Source organism: Juglans microcarpa x Juglans regia, chromosome 5S (assembly GCF_004785595.1).
Source record: "Juglans microcarpa x Juglans regia isolate MS1-56 chromosome 5S, Jm3101_v1.0, whole genome shotgun sequence".
NCBI classification, from domain to species: domain Eukaryota; kingdom Viridiplantae; phylum Streptophyta; class Magnoliopsida; order Fagales; family Juglandaceae; genus Juglans; species Juglans microcarpa x Juglans regia.
The window spans coordinates 17,389,080-17,413,708 of NC_054603.1; the positions used below are offsets into that span (position 1 = coordinate 17,389,080).

At 40.8% G+C, this 24,629-nt stretch overlaps 1 pseudogene; it reads left to right on the plus strand.

Annotated features, from left to right (window-relative positions):
- Nucleotides 1-479: 479 nt before the first annotated feature.
- LOC121268609 lies at nt 480-15,599 on the plus strand (annotated as a pseudogene).
- The last annotated feature ends 9,030 nt before the right edge of the window (nt 15,600-24,629 follow it).

A 24,629-nucleotide genomic window follows, 5' to 3' on the forward strand; every position in this document is an offset into this window, starting at 1 on the left:
CTATATTTTTTTTTTCGCACTGTTTTTTTTTTTATTTTTCCGTCGCACAACATGCATACACACATGCATTCGTTCACGGCATGCATGCACACACACGTCTCTCTCGACCCTCTAGGTTTCACCTCACATATACTAAATTGTGTTGCAAGAGTCTCATGATCTGATCCAATGAGAGCACGGCTGCTCTCACTGTCACATGTGCGCTCAGCAATCTGTGTATGCGTGTCTATATATACATATATATAATGCGCCACATTCCCATACACAGAATGTTGGGTGCAATATCGACACGGCCACAGGCCATATACAAAAGAGAGATGTTATGGCCTTATGGAGGCTGACACACAAAGCCACCATCATTTTTCTATTAGACATATTCTGCAATGGAATTGTTCTTCTGCATTTCTCTTTCTCAAGTAGATCAAACCAAAAATCATTGAATATGTACTGTTAAACGAATAGACAATATCGATTAAAAAAAAAGCACAAGACATTCATACCACCCGAGAAAGTTTGCAAATTCTCTCTGCCCATATTCATCTTATGTTAATCCACCTCTACTCTCTCTCTCTCTCTCTCTCTCTCAAGAGTGAGCAAAGGGTCACTTTCCTAACCAGAAAGACCCCTGCTTTCTCTGAAACACTTCTTATATGTGGAATAGTAGCCGTGCTTCGCACTTTCTCTCATCAATGTTCACATTGTAGAGAAACGTATCTGGTTTGGTGGGTTTTGTTCACTCTACTATACTTACTACTGACATGAAGAGAGAGCCGGAGCTTGGGTCCTTGGGAATGGACAATATGGGTTGAATTCAGCAGTTTGAAGAAGGGGAGTGAAGAGGTTGCTTGTTTCCTGGGAATTTAATTTCCCTCTGACTACAGTTTCTTTGGATATGGAGAGAATTTATTGGGCGCATTTAGTGGTGGTGCTTTGCTTGGGGATGTTTGTAAGCAATTTGTGTCAGGATGATTCAGATGCAGATTTCTCAGCCGTGTATATTGTCACTTTGAGGCAAGCTCCTGCTGCTCATCACTTTGGTGAGTTGACTACGGACAGGGCTGGTTTCAAACATCGTTCTCCTGGAAGGTTTAATTTCCACAAACCGAGATACTCATTTTTTTGTTATTATTAGTTTTTTATGTAGACATGTGGGTAATTATTTGTAGTATTCAGCAGATGGTGTTAAAATTACTTCCTTCTTCATATATCCTCCATTTCTTTTTTAGAATTTTCTACCTTAGAATGGTTGCTAAGAAGTGGGCTCTTTAAAACTGGTTGTTTGTATTAGGTTGTTCAATGATTGGGTCTAATATTTTTGTCTTTTTTTTCGGCAGAAATATGAAATCTGATGTAAGCATTTGGCTAGTTTTGACTGGTAATGTCGAAGTTTCAGGGGTATCGATGGAGTCCTCACATACCCATACCCCCCCCCCCCCCCTCACTTCGTGGTGTTTGGGAATTGTCTTTTATGAACGTGTGGAATCTTGCATACATCAAATATTTCTGTCCTCGTCTTCATCTGCTTATTTATTTTTCTCCCCAAACATGGTGTCGCAATTACCAAGCTATAGTTGTTTTACCACAATTCATAACATGGATGACCAAGTTTATTGTGGCGCCCCCAATCTCCCTTACATAAATACACAGGGATCGAGACGCCAGGATGGTGACAACACGGTTACACATCCCAACGAAGTGCCAGTGTGTGTACATGCAACAGTGTACAAATAAAATAACACAGCGGATAGTCGACTAAGTACCATAATTTATTTACAATCAAACATCAGTAAAGATTTAAATAGCAGTTATACAGTCATCCATAAATAATTTACGATAGTTCCAGATAAACAAACGAATGATCCCAGATCACTCCTCAGGCGGAGCCGTCTCCTCAGGCTCGCCCTCCTCCTCCTCATCTGCATCAAAATCTGCGTTACCACAAAATGGTATCGCAGGTAAGTATAACCCAAAATAACAACGTAATATAAAATGCATTAAATGCAACTAACATGCATGCACATGATGAAATATGCATTTTTCCACAAAAAATCATTTTCCCCGAAAATAATAATTTTCCAACACACGCCAAAATCCCATTTTGGCCCAAAATATCCGTAAAACATTTTCCCAGAAAATGATTTACCCAAAAACCAACTCGCACTATTTTCCCAGAAAATAGTGCATTAATTCCAAATGCACCATGCATTATTTCCATATGCACCATGGCCTCCCCTATGGACCATCCGCACGTCCTGGCTTCGTAGCGGTGCTCAGTTCCGTGCGCAGCGCGTACATGGCCAAGCACCCACACTACGCAATGAGCGATGCCCAGTTCCGCGCCCAGCGCGTACGTGGGCAGACATCCTCTAGTCCCCGCCAGCAGAAGGACCACGGAGTCGGCACGAGACCATCTCGTCCGATCCCATTGTCGCCCGGCGACAATCCAGGGGATGTTACTCAGTATATTCCGCTCCCGAGTAACCAGAGGAGCTCTACCGAGATAATAATCCATCTCGGCTTGGGGTCGTGTTACACACGCACCCAAAATCCATTCTCACATGAAAACCCAGTTTTCATAAACACATAAATATGAATGCAATACACGAAAACCCAGTTTTCTTTACAAACATGATCATGCATGAAATAATGATATGAACATGTACCAACACAATATCCAAACCAACAATTACCAATCCAATCAAATCCAACCAAACAACTCCAATCACAAATCCATCCGACCCCCGAACTCCTCGGACTCAGTCCGGCATGCCAAAAATACAGTGAAATGGGTTAGTGCAAAAATACATTTAAATTACGAAAGTTCTTTGGAGAAATACTTACAATGCTATATAATAATTTTCCGAGGATCATGAAGTTGAAAAAGGCGACGTTTGAGCAACACCACAGTGTAAAATACACGGGTCACAAATACCAACTTTCAAACGGAGGCAAACGAAGACCCAAGATTGATAGGGTAGGGCCTAGGGAGGTCGGTGAAGCTAGTGGTGGTGAAGGTTGGCCGTGGGTGGCGGCAAAATGGGTGGTAGAAGACCAAAAACACCCAATCGGAAATGTGGATGGTGGAGCTTCACCGGTGGCGGATCGGAGCTGGGGTTGGGTCCAATGGATTGCTAAGAGGTCGAGGATGATGTGGTAAGAAGATGGTGACCAATGGTGGTGCGACGGCGGCGCTGGAACGAATGGTGGCCGCGGCTTTGAAGGGCTACTGGTGGTTAACGGCGGCGCGGATGGAGGTGAGGTTGGTGGGGTGAGGTCGCCGGCGGCAGGGGAACACAATGGGGTGGGCTGTGAAGGCCACCGCTGGCTCACGGCGGCGCTGGCGTGAAAGTGGCCCGCGACTTCGTGGGGTGCATGCGGGCTACCGGCGGCGAGGTAGGGGCTGGGATTTGGGGGGTGAGGTCGCCGGAGGGAGGGGGAGCTGGTCGGCGGGGCGGTGTCACGCACGGCGGCGCGACGGCGGCGGTCTGGGTGAAGGTGACGGACGCCCGGGGAGAGAGAGGGAGAGAGAGGGGCGCGCGCACAGGGGAGGGGAGAAATAAGGAAGAAGAAAAAAAGAAAAGAAAGAAAAGAAAAGAAAAGGAGAGGAAGAAAAATGGAGGGAAAAGAAATGAGATCCAATCCTCATAATTTGGGTCACAAAAATGATCAACGGAGATGATTTTAAAACCACAAGTTAAATAAAATAATTCAAACATAATGGTAAATTCAAATTGAAATAATTAAATCCTACAGTAATTAATTAAATATGAAAAACAATTTAAATGCACAATAATAAATAAATATTAAGAAAGCACATAAAAATTAATTTTCACCAATTAAAATCATAGAAATAAATTCATTAAAAATCTAATCAATTTTAAAATACGAGAATAAAATTTAAATAAATAAAAATAATCCTTTAATAAAAACACACTAAAATGCGGGGTGTTACGTTTATACCACACGCAAGCTTTACTTTTCTGTATTTCTGTGTCTTTCTGTATGTACTTCTTATTCTATAGCATTTTTGAAGCAGTCGTTAAATTGAGATCCTTGAGTTTACTAATGATGCTTTTAATTGTATTCTTTCCCAATTTAGAAATATTTCAAGAAAAAATCGGAGGTATAGATCCAATATTGCTCGAGCTCAAGATTCATTATTGAGGCGGGCACTAAGGGGGGAGCAATATCTCAAGCTGTACAGCTACCACTACTTGATTAATGGATTCGCTGTATTTATTACCCCACTGCAGGTGTTGTATAAGTTAAATATCTTCATCATTGTTGTGCCATAATCATACTTGAAGGTCATAATATTGCCATGGTGAGATATGGTTACTTTAGTTGTTTTTGAGTTTGTGAATGATGTTTTGGGGATTTGCATGTTAGAAGAAACTTTTTATCTTTTGTGACAATAATGTGTCATTCTGTTCTTTAAATGATGATATTGGTGAATGTTGAAGGCGGAGAAGCTTTCAAAGAGAAGAGAAGTGGCGAATGTGGTTTTGGATTTCTCTGTCAGAACTACAACCAGTCATACTCCACAGTTCTTGGGCCTACCAGATGGGGCATGGATTGAAGTTGGTGGTTTTGAATCTGCTGGAGAAGGAATCATAATAGGGTTTGTCGATACCGGCATTGATCCAAAACACCCCAGTTTTGCTGATGACATTTCTAAATATCCGTTTCCAGTTCCAGCTCACTTTTCTGGCATCTGCGAGGTTACTCAGGACTTTCCATCTGGTTCATGCAATAGGAAGCTTATTGGGGCCCGCCATTTTGCAGCATCAGCCATTACCAGAGGACTTTTTAATGCAACTCAGGACTATGCCTCACCATCTGATGGTGATGGCCATGGCACGTGAGTTTTTCTCTTATTCCCTGTTTGAATTCACCTAGCTTATATGTTGGGTCTTGATATTGGAATCCAGATCTGAGTACTCATCTTAGATATGTTCAAGTGCAGTCAGATGAACTGGCATTGCATTATTGCAGTCATGTACCACTTGGGGTCCTCTCATCATGTGATTCCTGATAAAATAAGTGAAGGTAGCAGAAAAAAGAGTTCTCTTATATACCCGGTTATTGTTCTTTTACTTATTTTGGCTCCACCATGTCTATTAAATGGGATATGCATCATGCCAATTATCATAACGTACAAACTATATGCCTCTCTATTGTCAGTCGCTATAAATGTACAAGCTTGTTTTTGCTACCCTCCTCCCTGTGAGTTCCAGATATTTACATGGGCTAGAGTATACGCCACACATGGATTTCCTCTTCTGCTCTCTCTATTATTTTGCCTGGTTTCAGCAAACTGAATGGCTGTTATCCGTAAGAAAGAATGTGTTATTTGTTTTTAATTTCCAAAGACTTCAGATGCACCAGTCCATCAACATTGCAATGATCTAGATGTTTCTTTGTATGTAATAATCCTTACAAATGACCTCAATTTTGCTGGTGAGAAAACTAACATCTTTATTTCAACATAATTGAAAGAGGTGTATAATCCTTTCAAATGCAATGGGATTATAAGGTTGTCTATTTCCACTTCTATGTTTATCACAGATCCATACTAAAATCTCCAAAGAGGTAATGAGTCTAATCTTGATATACAGGCGCACAGCTTCTGTTGCTGCAGGAAACCATGAGATTCCTGTTGTAGTTGCTGGGCATCACTTTGGAAATGCGAGTGGGATGGCTCCTCATTCACAGTAATTAGTCCATATCTGACTTTTTTTGTTGTTGTTGTTAATATGTAAATACTCCACATTCTGAAATCAGCTTTTCATTGCAAATGCATTAAATGTAGTACACATATCCTGTATATAAAAAATACTAATTAGCTTAAGTAGCAAATGCATTAAATGCAGCTCTGCATTCTCTGTATTTTCCCCATTCCATTACTTGTGAGATGCCACCAAAATCAACCCGAATTGTTGCATAACACATATACTGCTCTTTCCAATTAATATATGTTTTTAATGCTTAACAAGCAAAAGGCAAAAAAAGAAAAAACTGTAGTTGAAAGCTTATCCTGAACACAGCAGAACTTGTGATTAGCAGTCTTGTTTCAGCTATAGTTATTGAAAACTCTTGAAACCTGCTTATTAAAGATCACATTCATGTGGGACATGTTTTGTAGGTCTTTAGGGAGGGAGCAAGGTGACACCTTTTTGTTAATGTATTTCAAACTCTTTGTAAAACTGTCTGACTTTTCAGATAAGCTGCCTAGTAAAGATAATTAAGAACACCTATGAAGTGTTTTCTCTCAATTTTTTCTCCCCATTATGCCTTTTCTGGTGGAACAGGTTTCTATATTTTCTCCCCGGTATCTCCTAATTGTTCAATTGGTTTCTTATTGTTTCTCTTCCTAGGACTACGAAACTATTCACTTTATCATTCTCCATTTTCTGGATGTATTTCATTTCCTATGTTCCCATGTCATATTCAGTTCTAATTTCCATCACTAAAACAATTGCAGTATCAGCTGTCCAGTTGGTTAGGTCTTCAATCTATGTTCTATTGATGAAGTGACTACAACAATTAAGACATTTAGTGGTGCAAATTCATCAATTCCCATGCCATATATTAATGTTTTTATTAACTAAATCCTTTAAGAAAAAGAGCTGGTGAATATCCATTGTTTACTGGGGTGAGGAATATCCGAGTTTAAAATTTGAGTAATGTTGACTATATTGCTGGCAATGTTGGTAAAAGTGTAGAGAGCCAAGGTTGAAGTGCTTTGTTTATGACAAGTGGTGCATTTACAAAAGAGCTCATTTTTGGTGCTTTTTTATGAGCAAAAGCGCAAAAAGCGAGCTGTTGTAGTTTTTTAAAAACAATATAATATATGAATTTTAACTATCACTGTTTGTCCTAACCATTTTATTATAAGTAAGAAATTTTTATTAAAAAGAGCAAAAGATCAACCGAAATACATAGGAGGTATACATGAGAGATGCCTACCTAGAAGGAGAAAAAGATACTAATCTATAGTTTTTCTGAACCATTAATTTAGATGAAATACATGAGGAAGATAGTGATGGTCTTACGCTTAATGATGAGGATGATTGTATACTTCAGATTGCATTATATTGCTTATGTTAGCATAGAAGTCGATGCCTACAATTCTTCTGTTTTTTGGTCCTCGCCTTTAGATATATTTTGATTCAACTGTGTACTTTATTGTGATTATGGTTGTGTATATTTTGTCGAGCACAAGTGTATATAAAATGCTATGGTAAATTTTATGAAACTAATTGATCTCTTGATTGTCATGGTTCATAATACTTTGACAAATTGAGTTAATAGGCTAAATATATTACTATCTTTCCCTTTTAAACTTGTTTTATTATGTAATCTATGCATATTTTGTTACTATAAATTATTTATAAAATGAGTGCTTTACTTTAAGCGCATTGTGCCTAGGCTCTATAGACAGCGTATGAGCCAAGTGTGCCTGACACTTTCACCAACATTGATTGGCCAGATTGAAGCAATAGTTTGTCTCTAAGTAGGAAATCTTTATTAAAGAGTGCAAAAGGCGCAACGCAAGTACAGAGGAGAACCAAAGTAAGGTGGTATACATGAATGATAACAGGATAGGCTACTTACTAACTTTAAAAAATTACTTCTCAAAAAAATAACTTTAGATGATTAGGAGGAGATGAGCGGGTTACATTACTCTACCTTTGATTGCTATCCGGAGTTGTTGAATGGGCTAAAAATGTTGGTTTCATCATGTAGGATGAAGAAAGTGCAAGAAAATTAGATGGTTCTTTACCTTGAAAGCCTGTAGATGTATGATCATAGGATTCAGATTTCGTGAACAAAGGTGGCAACTTTTTAAATTTTAAAAACTATGGTTTTGAGCAAAATCCTGTTCCATCAGCCAATTCGTCGAAGTCAAACCACGGAATGGGAGATTTATAAGCAAACCCTGCTCTGTACTCCTTTTGTAATTCCAGAGCTAAAGGATATGTGAACGGAGTTATTCAAGCCACTGATGTGGTGGATTACCAAATGCTAACCTCAGACCACGTAATTCAAGCTTCTATTGAGTTGTGGAGTCTTTTAAGTTTTAACAGTAAATCTCAACTTAGTAGAAGTACATGTATATACTCCACCAGGAAATTAAGAAGGCATGAATGCCTTGATGCTTAGGCTTTTTGAAAGATATGGATGTTATTTGGAATGAAGAGGAAAGGAATGCAAGAAATAATTTTGGCCGAGGATACAACAGCCTGTGTGCTTCTGTTTCAGGGCAGCCGGGACTCCTTCCTGTACCTCTTATAAAGAACTTCTTAGACCGTCTTGTTTCAAAGTGATAATGCAATTTTCTATTTTGCCCTTTGACTTTATTTGACTACTTGACAGTCTTGACTCGGCGGTTAGCATTCCTGCTTTGTTGTGGTCCAAGACACTCTCTATGTATCACCAACTCTAAGTAGGAATATGTGTTTTTTTTTTCTATTTCTTTTGATTCTGGCATGTGTTACTCATTGCATAATTTTCACATACCCCTGGAGAAATGCTCGAGGCTGCCTTGTTCAAAACATCTGATCCTATGACTTGTGATTCTCCTTCATTCAAGCCTTGGGTAAGAGCTTCACCCTAGTGCTCCATCTAATGCAGTGACTTGTGATGGAAAAGAAAACAATGTAAAGGGGAGGAAGGAAATGATATATGTATGGAAAGAATTGTGACTCCCATTTCCTCTTAGATGTGATAAAACCGCTCAGGGTAATATGAGAGGAAATGGGATGTAAAGAAATGATCCTGAGATAGAGGTAGTTATCATTTTAGTCTTACCTACTCTTTGCCTTCCATGGACAACCAATTTCATGGAGGTAAATGTAGTTTCCATTGCTCTCTTCCCTTTTTCTCCTATTACCTCTTTCTCCCTCTCCTTCTATTCCTCTCATTTTGTGCAGGCTGGTCATCCTCAAAAGATACAATCGGAAATAACTTCTCACTTGGACTGAAACAAGCAATTTAATAAACTTTCTTCATATGTAATTTTTTTGGATCAGTAAGTAAGAGCAAAAGGCATATGTAATTGAAAACCCCCCCCCCCCCCCCCCCCCAACAGAAAAAAAAAAAAAAAAAAAAAAAGAAGGTAATGATTTTACATTCATCAGAAAAATAAACATTAACTCTTTCTGTACTGATTCAACTTATTTTTTTCAAGAAAAAGGTATTGTGCACTGATTCCGAATAATATATATAAATTTCCCATTTTTAATAGTTTATAGACATTTATGTTTTCTATGTATTAACTAGATGCCAATCTTTCCAGCATTGCTGTTTACAAGGCATTGTACAAGAGCTTTGGAGGCTTTGCTGCAGATGTAGTCGCTGCCATAGACCAGGTATATTCCTGGTCTTTCATTGCAAATGGGCTTCTTTTGTCACTCATGATGTACCTACAAGGAGCTTTTGACTTAGTTTCTTTTTCTCTTTTGTCCTGATTTAGTAGTGAATTAACTCAAATTTGGAGAAATTCTGGATTTGTTTTATATTTTTCGCTCCATATAGCCACTTTTGGTTGCATAGTGTTATCTGTAGCCATTTGCATTTCATTATCATCTTTTTTCAGTCCATAAGATCTTCAATAGAATACTTGTGGGACGGTGGTTTCAACCAACCCATTTATGTTGCCTAGAAGCGTTTTCATACATGAATACACATTCATTCTATTTATGAATTTATTTTATGTCACTAAACCTATTTGTGAATTTTTTTAACCTTCTATGTAAAATATATTCATAGATGAATACACATTCAACCATGTATGTAACTAAACTTAAAAATATTCATTTGCAGGCAGCTCAGGATGGGGTTGGCATAATCAACTTAGCGATCACCCCCAATCGGCGTCCTCCTGGTATTGCAACTTTTTTTAACCCCATAGACATGGCTTTGCTGTCTGCTGTGAAGGCTGGTATTTTTGTAGTGCACGCAGCAGGCAATACTGGACCGTCACCTAAGAGCATGTCTTCCTTCAGTCCATGGATCTTTACTGTTGGTGCTGCATCACATGACAGAACCTATAGTAACTCCATAATCCTTGGCAACAATTGAACCATTCCTGGAGTTGGGCTTGCATGTACGTTTATCTTCCAATTAACTAGTTCATCTATTTTCCCCTTGGTATTAAAAAGCTCAAGAAGCAAGTACTGGAAAAGAGCCATTTTCAGAATTTTTATTTGCATAATATTGAAATGAGAAATCACAATAAAGGTTAGGAATAAATGGCTTCTGCTTCCCTACACCAGTATTCAGTTCCCACCTTCAATCCTCTTACATAGCTCACTCTTAAGGTCTCGTTTGTTTTCAGGAAATTTCTCAACTCATCTCATCTAATTATTACAACTTTTCTAAATTTTCATACAAAATAAAATAAACAATTCTATTTTTTCAAATTCCAAAACAAAAATAATATTAAAAAAATATATTATAATAATATTTTATTCAATTTTTAACTTTAATCTCAATTCATCTCATCTCATCTGCCAAAACAAACGAGGCAGTGTTTATGCCAGATGGGATCTTCATTTTATTGTGTGGGATGCCAAATATGACATTATTCTATGGGTTTGAGTCTTGACCTAAAATTCTATTCCACCTGAACACATGATAGAACTGAAGGAGGGCAGTAAACCTGGGTTGTAGCCCATTTTTGTTTGAAAATCAAGGATTTACAGGGGTAATCTATTCTAAAGGAAGGCAGGGTTTGAAAACTGTGATATGAGTAGTTTTAAAATGAACTGTATATATACAATCCCATTGTTATCATTTCTTAACTTTGGAATGATCAGTTCAATTATATGGGTATGAGGTCATATAAGATTTTCTACTTTCATTTGTTAAGTGGCAATATATGTTTAAGTTTGATTTTATATTTAAATACTATGAAGTTGCTGCCTCTTTTTTTTTTTTTTTTTATAAGTAAGACAAACATTTTATTAATAGAAGTAAATAAGCATAGTCCAAGTGCACAGGAGGTATACAAACAGCATACACCTAGTTACATAAAATGGAGCTGGAAAGGGATACAAGAAAGTCATTGAAGCAAGCTCCATTAAGTACACATGAAGATGCCCAAAGAAATAATGTATGGAAGAAGTACCTTCCTAGCTTATCCGGAGAACGCTCTTTGTTTTCAAAACTTTGACCATTCCTTTCAATCCATAAGCACCACATAATACATAGAGGAATCATCTTCCATACTTCCTCATTGTGTGAATTGGCGCTGCATCTTTGCCAAAATGCAAATAAATCAGCCACCCTCTTGGGCATTTCCCAAGCAATGCCAGCTCTATAAAATATCTCTGCCCATAACATTCTTACCATCTCACTATGAAGTAAAAGATGATTCGCCGATTCTCCATTCTTCTTACACATATAGCACCATTTGACTACGACAAGACCCCTTTTACTCAAATTATCCAATGCCAAAACTTTCCCCAGAGCTGCTGTCCACCTAAAGAAGGCAATCTTAGGTGGCACCTTACTTTTCCAAATAGGCTTCCAAGGGAACGAAATGTGATTTTGGCTTGACAAAGCCTTGTACAATGACCGGCAGAAAATTTCCGATTCCTAGTCTTCATCCACAACAGTATTCTGTCCACCTCATAATTACCTACCAGATGAAGTAATTTGATCTATAATTCCACAACATTTTTTGGATTAGAATCACACGAGTGTCCTTCTATAGAGTAAAGTGGTAAGATGTAAATGCTCAAGAAAAAAGTGCTCAAGAGATTTATATGCGAAATTTCAACTTTTTTGCTCGATTTGACCATGGTAGATGGTAGTACCTGTACAATATGCCGTCCATAATCTGAATAGTACCATCAAAATTAGTTTTAGATTAGAGGATCATGAGCAGATATCGGAATAGCTCAAAACTTTATCTTTTGTTACTCTCTTCCTTTGGACATCCTTTATGGTCCTTAAATGGGGTATCTTTTCATGATTTTTTTGTTTCAACTTAATATTCTCATCCCTTGGACTGCCTCTATAGACTGTGTACCAGGATGCGCCTTTTGCATTGTTTATTGAAGTTTGTTACTTGTAAAAAAAAAAAAGAGTATTTGGAGTCCAACCTGTTCTCATTTCTGTTTTATTGACACATTGCTTTCCTCATTATAAGTTATTTCAAAATTTGGCTGAAGCTGATCCTTGCATAATGGACATTATGGATATTTCTTATGATGCATGTGGTTGCGACTGTGATATTCAATGTAAACACACCTGATTGAACTTGAAAGATAAGCTGAATAGTTTCTTGTTTGTTCAGCGGGAACAGATACAATGTATGCACTGATATCTGCAATTCATGCTTTAAACAATGAGACAACGGTTGCCAATGATATGTACGTGGGTGAATGCCAAGACTCAAGTAGCTTCAATCTCAATCTTGTCCAAGGGAACCTCTTGATCTGTAGCTATTCAATACGATTTGTGCTTGGGCTCTCAACCATCGAACAGGCCTTACAAACAGCCAAAAACCTCAGTGCAGCTGGTGTTGTGTTCTATATGGATCCTTTAGTAAAAGGTTTTCAGCTTAATCCAGTTCCATTGGGAATGCCTAGCATCATAATCCCTTCCACAGATGATTCCAAGGTGCGGGGTCTCTTTTGTAGTGTGTGTGGGTGCGTATTCTGTTAGTCCTCAAAACTTACATGAATTTAGATAGAATCCAATGTAATCACCTCTCTCTCTCTCTCTCTCCGGTGCTCAGTTACATTTTCATGATCTGTCTAGCAGATTTTACTCCAGTACTATAATTCTTCTTTGGAGAGAGATGAGCTTACAAAAGAAATTATTAAATATGGGGCAGTTGCAACCATCTGTGGTGGACTACAAGCAAACTACAGTAATTCTGCTCCAAAGGTTATGTATTACTCTGCGAGAGGACCAGATCCCGAAGACAATGTTCTTGATGATGCTGACATAATGAAACCCAACTTGGTAGCTCCTGGAAATTTTATATGGGCTGCTTGGAGTTCTCTTGGAACTGACTCAGTTGAATTTCAAGGTATAAATATGCATGCCATACACATGGCTATTATGATTGTATTGACAATAACTTATCAATTAACTTCTTTTTTATGGGATATCAATTAAATGAAATTCTGTATTTACAATGTAGGCGAGAACTTTGCAATGATGTCTGGAACAAGCATGGCTGCTCCACATGTTGCTGGTCTAGCAGCACTTATTAAGCAGAAGTTCCCTAGTTTCAGTCCTTCAGCCATTGCATCTGCCCTTTCCACCACTGCTTCCCTATATGACAAGACTGGTAGACCAATAATGGCTCAACGTGCCTATGCCAACCCAGATCTGAACCAGTCTCCGGCAACACCCTTTGACATGGGAAGTGGTTTTGTGAATGCAACTGCAGCAATGGATCCTGGCTTAATTCTTTATTCCAGTAAGTATAATTACATTTGGTGTGTATTCTCTATTGCTCGAGGAGTTTCAGGCTTTGTGAAGTATACATTTTTCCTTGGATTTAAGTTTGATGCAAATTTTCAGTGCTCATTTCTTTTTCTATTTTATTTCATTTGAAAAACTCATTAAAAAATACCATTTAAAATATGAGAAATAATTTTTTTAATGAGTTTCATTTTTATGTTAGAGAAATTATGTAAGTTTGGTGTGGATGGTCTATTAGGAGTCTAGGAATATGATATTATTATGGTTTAATTACTATTTTAGACCGTGTCTTGTGGTTTGCCTTTTGGATGAAGTGCTCCTTAGGGTTGTTTCAATTTAGACTGTTTAATACTTGAACTCTCACTTTTAATCAAATCACTCCCTCTATCAGTTTTCTGTTAGCAAACCGTTAGTTAGCCATGTCAGCACCAATAATATTTTGGCATATAATTTGATCAGTGTCACATGTGGCCTGACAAATTATGCGTGTCGAAATTGGTGCTGATGTGACATAATTAACAGTTTGCTAACAGAAAACTGATAGAGGGCGTGATTTGATCAAAAGTAAAGTTCAAGGATTAAAATGTCCAAATTGACATCCCATGGAGCATTCCGTACAAAGACAGGGGGACTAAACCAGTAATTAAACCTAATCTCAGTACAGTTGTCCAGATATCCCCATACAACCAAATAGGCAAATGAGCATTTAAATGGCTTACGTGTTCTAAAGTTACTTTTACTTATAACATATGTTTTGATTCTCCTGTCTAAAAGGATCATTAGCCCAAATTCCTGGGGCTTGCTAGCCAAGTCCTTTTTCACCTTTGATTTCTTTCTTGTTGGTATCTTAAACAGAATATAATCCCTACTTATTTGTGTACTTTGTATCTGTCGCACATAAACAAGCCTGTTTTGGCTGATTTTGGTGTGTTTCTTGTAAAACTTACTTTGTTGAGCTCTGACGGAGATTTAAGGCTAATGTTGAACTTTATATCAGGTCGGTAGGAAAGGAGGGAGAGAAAAGTACATATAACCTTGCTAATATCATGGAAAGGAAAATTAGAGACTTGAATTGTTGCCAGTGTACTAAGACTGAGCATAAAAGAGTCTTAGTAACAGAAGAAGAGACTAAGAAAGATGGAGTATATATAGTGAAAGAATTTCTTTTAGGATCATGTAGGGAATTAGAGAGCACTTAGGAGCAATATTGAGAATGGAAAGTGTAGCTTCATTCGAATAATCAGGCTGGCCAAAATAAAGAATGTACTGATGAAGATTGAAATGGGAAAAGTTTGCAGTCTCCATCCTGAATTTATCAGGTTAGCTCCTGGGTCTACTGATATGAAATAAGCATACAGTAATATTATCTTGATTTTTCTTTTTCTCAGTCGGTATTCTTCCTCTGTCTGAGTTCATTGCGTGAAAATGCACTCACGAACATATATGAAACTCTATACATCTGGATTCAGATTGAATAAATTGCTAGTTTGCATATTGCAGATGGAAAAAACACAGCTGAAATAAATGAACAATTGTATCTCTATTCTATTCGTCCCCTCATTCTGAATGTCAATTGAAGTTCTTGAACTAGTCGCAAGCGTTTGTGTTTACGTGGTGCAGGTAATGATGACTATGTGCTGTTTCTTTGTGGTATTAATGGATCTGCTCCTGTGGTTTTGAGTTACACTGGTCAGAACTGTTGGGATTATAACTCTACCATCAGTGGTTCTGACCTGAACTTGCCCTCAATTGTGATAGCAAAACTAAACCAGTCTAAAACAATACAAAGATCAGTGATCAATATCGCTGGCAATGAGACATACAGTGTTGGTTGGAGTTCTCCTTTTGGGGTGTCTGTAAAGGTGGTTCCAACCCACTTCTCTATCGCAAGTGGGGAGACACAGGTCTTGACTGTATACTTCAATGCAACTATGAACAGTTCTGTTGCCAGCTTTGGGAGAATCGGACTTTTTGGAAATCATGGTCATATTGTCAACATTCCTTTATCAGTAATCGTTAAAATCTCATATAACATTACTAATAGCTGAGGACTGTCAAGTGTGAAGTGTTCTCTCTTTTAGCTTGCTTTGTTCCTCTTCTTGTGTTCTATAATTCCTTTTTCTATTATTATTTTTCTTTACTTTCCTATCTAGCAAGATGTGTTAACCAATTTATAAGTGTTTATAGCATGTTTGAAACAAACCTTTTACAAGTTATAGCAAGAGGGAGGTCTAAAGGATGGTCTTACTCTACATGAATATTAAACTTACCATTAAATGATTTCCAAAATTTAATTAGTAGATTTTTCTTCGTCAAAACTATAAACCATACAAAAATAAAATTGGCCATTAAACAACCCAAACGCAGAAGCTCTATCTATTTGGAGATCCTAAGGTGCAGCTCATAATAAAATAAAAAAAGGTGAAGTTGCTATGTTTAAAGATCTAATAGCCTATAATCACAATGGACACTTCTAACTAACTATAATCACTGCACAGCTATCCTGATCAAGTACCAAATAAGAAACATACAAATTAGATATATAAAAAAAAGAAGAAAAGAAAACATAGTTAAAACCACCAACATAAACAACATTTGTAGTTACAAATTAAAATCCACCACCACCACCACCACCAAAATTACAATGTTTAACCATAAACATAACATATGTTAAACGAAATTTCAATGTTTAATTAAAAGAATAAGACATTTAATCAACTATCAAAATTACAACACAAGTAGGATTGTAAAAGTATAATTCGTGTGGCAAATTACACCATAACAATAGGATATATTAATCAACTATCAAAATTACATCACATTTGGGGGTGTCAATTTGCTTCGCGAGTTGTATTCATGTCATGTCATGTCAAGTCATGAGTGGAGGGAATATTTGGATCCCCTTAGTTGTCCAAGCCCACGACTGAAGAGCCCATAAGCATAACCGCATGGTAGATAGCTACCCTGAGATCAGAATATTAATCCACAGGTGAAGGCTATTATCCTAAGGAAGATAACCCCTATAAAACAAGAGTCATCTTCCCTCCTGGTTAGTAAGAGATCATGAAGGATATATACATGAGAATGGTGGTTAGAGTCAATTACCATCACGACACGTCCATGTCCTTCTATAAATAACGTACAAGAGGTAACAAACATTTTCATCTTCATTTTTACATACACTTATTCTCATATTGTTATTGACTTAAGCATCAGAGTCTACCTAAGGCAACCGGTGCTACATGATCTGTTGACAGACATTAAATGTGATTTTTACATTCCAATCATAGCGCGATCATACGTACACTGGGACCTAGAAACAAGCATGATGGAAGTGGATGTGAGATTAGCGGAAATAGAAGAAAGGTTGAAACAAGTGATGGCGATTGTTGAGCAACTGCAAAAGGAGAACAAGGAGTTAAAACGGCAGAAGGATAGCCCCCTAGCCCAAAATGGGCAAGCTGAAGGAGACGCACATAGTGCGGAGGGGGTAAATAGCGAAGAGATGGAAAATAAAAAGATGCACGACAAGCTGCGTAGTTTGGTTAACAAATACGAAGAGGATGGGTGGTTCCTCTTTCGTGGAACAGCTTCTCACGCATACAGACTTCCCTTACAATGAGGAGGTCGTGGTGGTTCCACTTCTGCCCAAATTTAAGGTACCCTATATTGACTTATACGACGGATCCAAGGATTTTGTTGATCACCTCGAAAACTTAAAAGCACACCTGACTTTCCACGGCTTTCCCAAGGAGGTGGCTTGTCGCGCCTTCTCGTTAATGTTAAAGGGAATATCATAAGGTTGGTTTGGAGTTCTACTCCAGGGATCCATTGGCAGTTTTGAGGAACTAGCAAAACCATTCCTTACCCAGTTCATGGCCAGTAAAAGGAGTCGTAAGCCAACCTCCTATCTACTGACCATAAAACAAAAGGAAGGAAAGAACCTGTAAAACCTACGTAACCCGCTTCAACAAAGAGAGGCTCACCACAGACGACCAAGATGAAAAGATCACCTTGGCCGCCCTCTTGGGAGGAATCTAGTCCGGAAGCCCGTTCATGGCCAAACTGGCCAAAAGGACTCTGTCTACCCTAAGGGAGTTTATGGACCGAGCGGACGAATTCGTTAATGCGGAGGACACATTATAGGCCCTCTCGGAGCCTTGAAAGTAGGAAACGAAACCGAAGAACAAGAACCAAAAAAATTCCTAAGATAAAGATAAAAAGGCCAACAGTCGGGGATACCAAGATGATAAAGGTGACCGATACACTAGTCAACAAGACTAGGGGCGCCGCCTAATTCACAACAATCACAACGTGCAAGAGAACAATAGGGCTGCAAGAAAGGAAGAGCATTAGCCATGCAGGGGCCAGTGCCATTGCACACATTCCCAAACCAATTTCCATTGGATTGAAGATTGCATCACCCTAAAAAAGAGGGTTGATGAGCTGTCTGGGAGTGGGGAGTTGGAAAGGATGCTGGCCGATTACAACTAGCCGTGGAGGGAGGAGAATCGCCAACGAGAGTAAAGGTGAAGTGGAAGCCCTAAGCGCCAGAGGCAGGAAAGACCAGGAAGGAATAACTCTCCTAGGCCAAGAAGGGACAAAAAATAGGCCCCCCTTGGAGAAATCTGCACAATAATAGGCGGATTTGCTGGGGGCGGAGGACACATTATAGGCCCTCTCGGAGCCTTGAAAGTAGGAAATGAAACCGAAGAACAAGAACCAAAAAAATTCCTAAGATAAAGATAAAAAGGCCAACAGTCGGGGATACCAAGATGATAAACGTGACCGATACACTAGTCAACAAGACTAGGGGCGTCGCCTAATTCACAACAATCACAACGTGCAAGAGAACAATAGGGCTGCAAGAAAGGAAGAGCATTAGCCATGCAGGGGCCAGTGCCATTGCACACATTCCCAAACCAATTTCCATTGGATTGAAGATTGCATCACCCTAAAAAAGAGGGTTGATGAGCTGTCTGAGAGTGGGGAGTTGGAAAGGATGCTGGCCGATTACAACTAGCCGTGGAGGGAGGAGAATCGCCAACGAGAGTAAAGGTGAAGTGGAAGCCCTAAGCGCCAGAGGCAGGAAAGACCAGGAAGGAATAACTCTCCTAGGCCAAGAAGGGACAAAAAATAGGCCCCCCTTGGAGAAATCTGCACAATAATAGGCGGATTTGCTGGGGGCGGCGCCACAACATTAATAAGGAAAGTCCACACCTGTAGGGCAAAGTATCACAAAGTATACATGGCGGACAGACCATGTAAGTACCCCAGTAAGGGGACAACCCCAACCATCTTGTTTGGGATGAGGATTACAAGGGGGTTATGTACCCCCATGATGACTGCTTGGTAGTTACACTACTGATAACCAACTACACGACCAGACAAGTCTTGGTAAACAATGGGAGCTTAGCCAACATCCTGTTTTGGGATGTGTTCACTAGAATGGGTATCAGCCTCGACAGGCTGCGACCATCACCTTCTCCACTCAAGGGGTTTTCATTAGAAGCTATGCAACCTATCGGCGCCGTCATACTTTTGGTTACGGTGGGGCAAGGGGTCCACATGGTCACCAGCATGACGGACATCCTAATGGTCAAGGCTCCATTATCCTATAATGCCATATTGGGACGCTCGACCCTCAATAACTTAAAGGTGGTAACCTCCACTTACCACCTTAAAGACGGGAGCGTCGGCAGTATGCTCGGTAGATAGCTAGGGGGCACCCGCCACCACCGCCTCAGGTAGAAGAGGCACAAGAGGTGGAAGCCAGGGATGAAAGCAATCTACTCCAAGCCGAGGTCAACGAGCCCTTAGAGATAATACAGCTGCACCCAAAACACCCAGCCGCCACCACAAGGGTTGCTACGAAGCTCCCACTAGAGTACTGAGAGGCCCTAAAGCAATTGCTGATCGAACACAAAGATGTGTTCGCCTGGAGCCATGAAGACATGCCGGGGATCGATAATTCAGTCATAGAGCATAGCCTCTGCGTCAACCCAGAAGCCAAGAAAGTGCAGTAGAAGAGGAGGTTGTTAGGCACATGGCCATAGCTGAGGAGATAGATAGGCTTTTAGCAGCGGGTGTCATACGGGAGGCACACTACCCTGAATGGCTTTCCAAAGGTAAATGGAGGATGTGCGTGGACTTCACTGACCTTAACAAAGTTTTTCCCAAAGACAGTTTCCCACTCCCCCGAATTGATGTCATTGTGGATGCCACAGTTGGGCACAAATTTTTAAGTTTTATGGATGCCTACTCTAGGTACAATCAAATCAGGATGAATAAGGCTGATGAGGAGAAGACAATGTTTATAACTGACATAAGGCTCTACTACTACCGGGTAATGCCTTAAAGGTTGAAGAACGTTAGGGTGACATACCAAAGACTGGTCAATCGAATGTTCAAGCACTAAATTGGGAAGATCACGGAGGAGTACGTGGACAACCTACTGGTAAAGAGCAAAGAAGCGGCCCAACACTTGGTAGACCTCAGAGAATCCTTCGCAGTATTACGCAAATACAAGATGAAGCTGAATCCAGCCAAATGCACGTTCAAAGTGAATTCGGGCAAATTCCCGGGGTTCATAGTCTAGGAGAGAGGAATCAAAATCAACACAAAGAAGATAGAAGCAATTTTAAATTTGGCATCACCGCGAACCATCAACGACGCCTAATGACTAGTAGGGAAGGTGGCCACCTTAAACAGGTTTGTGTCAAGGTCCACGGAGAAATGCCTCCCATTTTTTCGAGTTCTAAAGAAAGTTCACCCTTGGAATGAAGAGTGTGACCAAGCTTTCCAAGAATTGAAGTGGTACCTGACCAATCCGCCCCTATTGAGGTAGCCTAATCAAGGGGACATCCTGTATGTTTACTTGGCAGTATCCCCTCAAGCTGTCTCTGGCATATTAGTAAAGGAGGAGGAAGGAAACCAGGCACCAGTCTACTACACAAGCCGTGCCCTAAGGGGTGCTAAAGTCAGATACCCAAGGATGGGTGGAGATGTTGGTGTTTGCACTAGTGGTAGTTGCGAGGAGGCTGCGACCGTACTTCTAAGCTCACATAATAAAGAAGGTATTAACAAAATATCCTCTTGGGAGAGTGCTACAAAAACTAGACTCCTTAGGGTGGCTGGTCGAGTGGTCAATAGAGTTAAGTGAGTTTGAAATCAACTATGCACCCAGAAACACAATTAAGGGCCAAGCCTTCGTAGAGTTTGTAGCCGAGTTCAATGGTTTCCCAGCAGAGATCGCGATGCCACGCCTCGATTGACCCTGGACAGTTTTTGTCGATGGGTCCGCCTGTCGAGTAAGAGCGGCATAGGGATCCATATTTTCACAGAGTAGGTCAGGAGCACTACTATATGGCAACGCTCACCTTCAGATTATGAGCATTACTATATGGCAACACTCACCTTCTGGATCGCCGCCCAGGCGCTAGGCGTCAAGCAAGTCGAGGTAAAAGCTGATTCCCAGATAGTGGTGAACTATGTAACAGGGGCCTACGCCACCAAAGGCAAGAAACTGAAAAAGTATCTTGAGCAGGTACTTGAGCTTTGCGACCAGTTCAAGTATTTTTCTATAGCACAAATTCCAAGGGCGGATAGCTCAGTGGAGGATAGGTTGGCAAGGGCGGCTTCAACGAAGGATGACATAGAATTACCATGGGAGGTATAGAGGAGGCTGATCGAGGTCCTAGCCTTCGGGACCCCAGTAACACAATGGGGCCTGGGACCCTAGAATGGGCCAAGGAATAGCAGACTACTTAGAGACACGGAAGCTACCTGAAGGAAAGGAGGTGGCGATAAAGACTGGGAGGAAGGCGGCGTGATTTTTCAAAATCGACGGCTTCTTGTACAAAAAGGGTTTCACAACACCCTTACTAAGGTGCATCTCACCTAGAGAAGCGCAGTATGTCCTCTTAGAGATACATGAGGGCGTTTATGGCAACCACTCAGGCGAGAAAGCTTTAGCAATGAAAGCTTTAAGGATGGAGTACTATTGGCCAAACACCCTCAGAGATGCCAAATAGTTCGCCAGAAGATGCACTCAGTGCCAGGCAAACACCCCAGTTCCCTACTGCCCACCAGAAAAGCTATCCACCATCACCTTGCCATGGCCCTTTGCCCAGTGGGGGGTCAACTTGGTCTGACCATTCCCACTAGGAAAGGGCGGGGTGAAACACATGATTGTGGTAGAAGACTACTTTACAAAATGGGCAGAAGCAGAAGCCCTCTCCACTATAATAGCCAAAGTCATCACTAGGTTCCTATGGAAAAGTGCCGTGTGCATATTTGGGATCCCCAACACTATAATCTCTGACAACGAAAGGCAGTTCAATTTAGAGCATTACAGGGCATGGTGCCAGGAACTCGGAATAAAGGTGAGGTACTCATCGCCCGGGCACCCTTAGGCAAATGGGCAAGTAGAATAGACAAATAAGTCCTTACTTGGGATCTTGAAAAAGAAATTGGGTGAGCAAAGAGGCAGGTGGGCTGAAAAGCTTCCAGGAGTCTTGTGGGCTTATAGAACTTCAGTGGAGACCTCAATAGGGGAGATGCCATTCACTTGGGCATTCGAGTGTGAAGCAATCGCCCCCATGGAAGTTGGCCGGCCCACATACTGGACCAACCACTTTAACTAGGTGGAGAATGACCAGGCTCTCAGTGAGCAACTGGACCTGCTCAAAGAGATAAGAGAGGAGGTGAAAGTCCAGAACATCCTTAGCAAGAGAAAAGCCGAGCAATACTTCAAGAAGTGGGTTGAACCTAGATCATTCAAGGTCGATGACCTGGTTCTTAGGGAAACAGGTGTCACGACCAGAGACGAAGGGAAGCTTGGCCCACGGTGGAAATGGCCTTACATAGTAGCTGCTAGCAACCGACCAGGGTCATACTGGCTCAAAGATAGCGAAGGAAAGGAGCTACAACACCCATGGAATGCTAAACACCTAAAAATGTTTTACCCTTAAATAGTTTACTTTCTTATGCATTTATTTTAGGAACAATTTTGGTTTTTGAAATGTATCTTTTGATGAAACCTAAGGCAATGAAAGCGGGTGAACATTCAGTCCATTGCAAATCAAAACGGGCATGGAGGTCAGAAGAACCCTCGACCCTCTCAAAGTTAGCCACTAAAGGCAGAGTTACACACTCACGGTGCAATCAAAATGAGCGTGGAGGTTAGAAGACCTCACGATCCTCTCAAAAGTTAGCCACCAAAGGTTGAGTTATATATACTTTTGGTCCAATTAAAACGGACGTGGAGGTTAGAAGACCTTATGACTCCCTCTCCAAGTTAGTCACTAAAGGTCGAGTTACACCCTTGCGGTGCAATTAGGATAGGCGTAGAGATCAGAAGACCCCACGACACCCTCTCTAAGTTAGCCACCAAAAGCTGAGTTGTGTGAGCGCAGTGCAATCAAAATGGACGTGGAAGTCAGAAGGCCCCACGACCCTCTTAGCAGACCAGTGGAGGGAACACCTAAAGACTAAGTACTCAGGGACTGAAAGAACAAAGGAATACAGATCAGCAAAATGGAACACTATCCAAGACACAAAATCTCATACAAAGGGAAGAGGCTAATTTGAGGGCCAAAACGTTGTCCAAAAACAGCAAAATACTGTGCACAAAAAACAGAAGGTCAATTCAAGGGCCCAAAGTTGTTCAAAGACAACACGTAAAAATGCAAAAAACCCCAAAAGAGGGTGGGAACTAGAAAAAGCCCAAAACAAGGGCCCATCAATCATCACAAACAAAAATCAAATTCACTCTGGTGGCAGGAGATGTGGGAAGGCATCAGGCATTACGTCTCGACCCATAGCATCTGCATACTAGACTGCAACAACATCTAGCTTGAAATCTTTCAAATTTAGATTCCTTAAAATAGTTTGAGGGTTGGCCAGCAAATGCGCTTGCAGAAGCGCCAATCACTCCTCGTACCCAAATCTGAAGGCCCTATCTCGAACGGCCTTGGCAGCGGATAACTGAGGGTGCAATCGAAAAACTCATTGTTTGCAACAACCAACTGGGATTCCAACCTCCCCCACACCTCCTGCAGCTCTTTCACCTGCACGACCAGCTTGGTCACACTCCCCAGTGTCTGGTCTTGAAGGGCGTCTACCGCCTCATGTCTTTTTTATACTTATCATATGTAGCCTGCGTGTGATCCAGGTCCCCTTGCAGCTCAGATATCTTCGTGTCCTTCTCATGACGCTCCTTTCAGAAAGCCTCTTTTCTCTTGGCCAACTCCTTGGCCACTTTCTCACGCTTCTCTTTGGAGGAAGCCATGGCTACAACTACCTCCTTACATTTTTTGTCAGCATTGGCTCAAGATCACTCGGAGGAGTCCAATGCCCCTTCAGGCGCAACACTTTTGCCTTGGTTGTAGCTTTCTCCATCTCTGCCATATGCAAGGAAAAATTGTTGCGGCCATGGAGGCTCCAATGAGGAGGAGCTCGGAGCATAAGCTACACGACTCCTCATGAAAAGAGTCAAGACTTGTCTCCAGGGAATGAACATAGTCGTCTGATTGATTCAGGCAGCATTGCATATAGTCCCTCTCAGCCTTAAGGTGGTCGTTCTCTTGCTTAGTAAAATAAGAGAACTTCTATCGCTCGCGAACTTCCTCCTGTAGGCAGGCCCTTTCATCCATGATCTAAGATGCCAAAGCCTCCACATTCTACAGAAGCACAAAGGGCTAGCTAAACTCTGTACAAGCACAGAGGAAATAGGCGCCTTAGATGCAAAAAAAGGAATGGAAAATAGCCTTACCAGAGATAACATTTTCTTTAGGTGCTTGGCCACCTTCACAACTGCCTCTGATGGGGGCAAAGAGCAATGAGGTCCAACATCCTCCACCCAACTAGCATCTCCCATTACATTAACTTCAGCCCACACTGGCTGCCCCAAACTCAGGTCTGAGGCCACTGCTGCCCCAAGCTCGGGCCCAGATGCTCCTCTAGAGTGGCCACCTTCATGCTGGGTGCTAACCTGCTCACCCACTGGTGCATCTTGTTGAGTGCCAACCTGCTTGCCAACTGGCTCATCGCGTTGGGCGCCTATCTCCACACCCATTAGTTCTTCAAGGTCACTGCCACCAAGAGTGTCTCAATTGCCTAACAAGATCTTGCCCTTGTAAGGGATGGTGCTTCCATCCTTGCCAAATGAAGAAGGACTT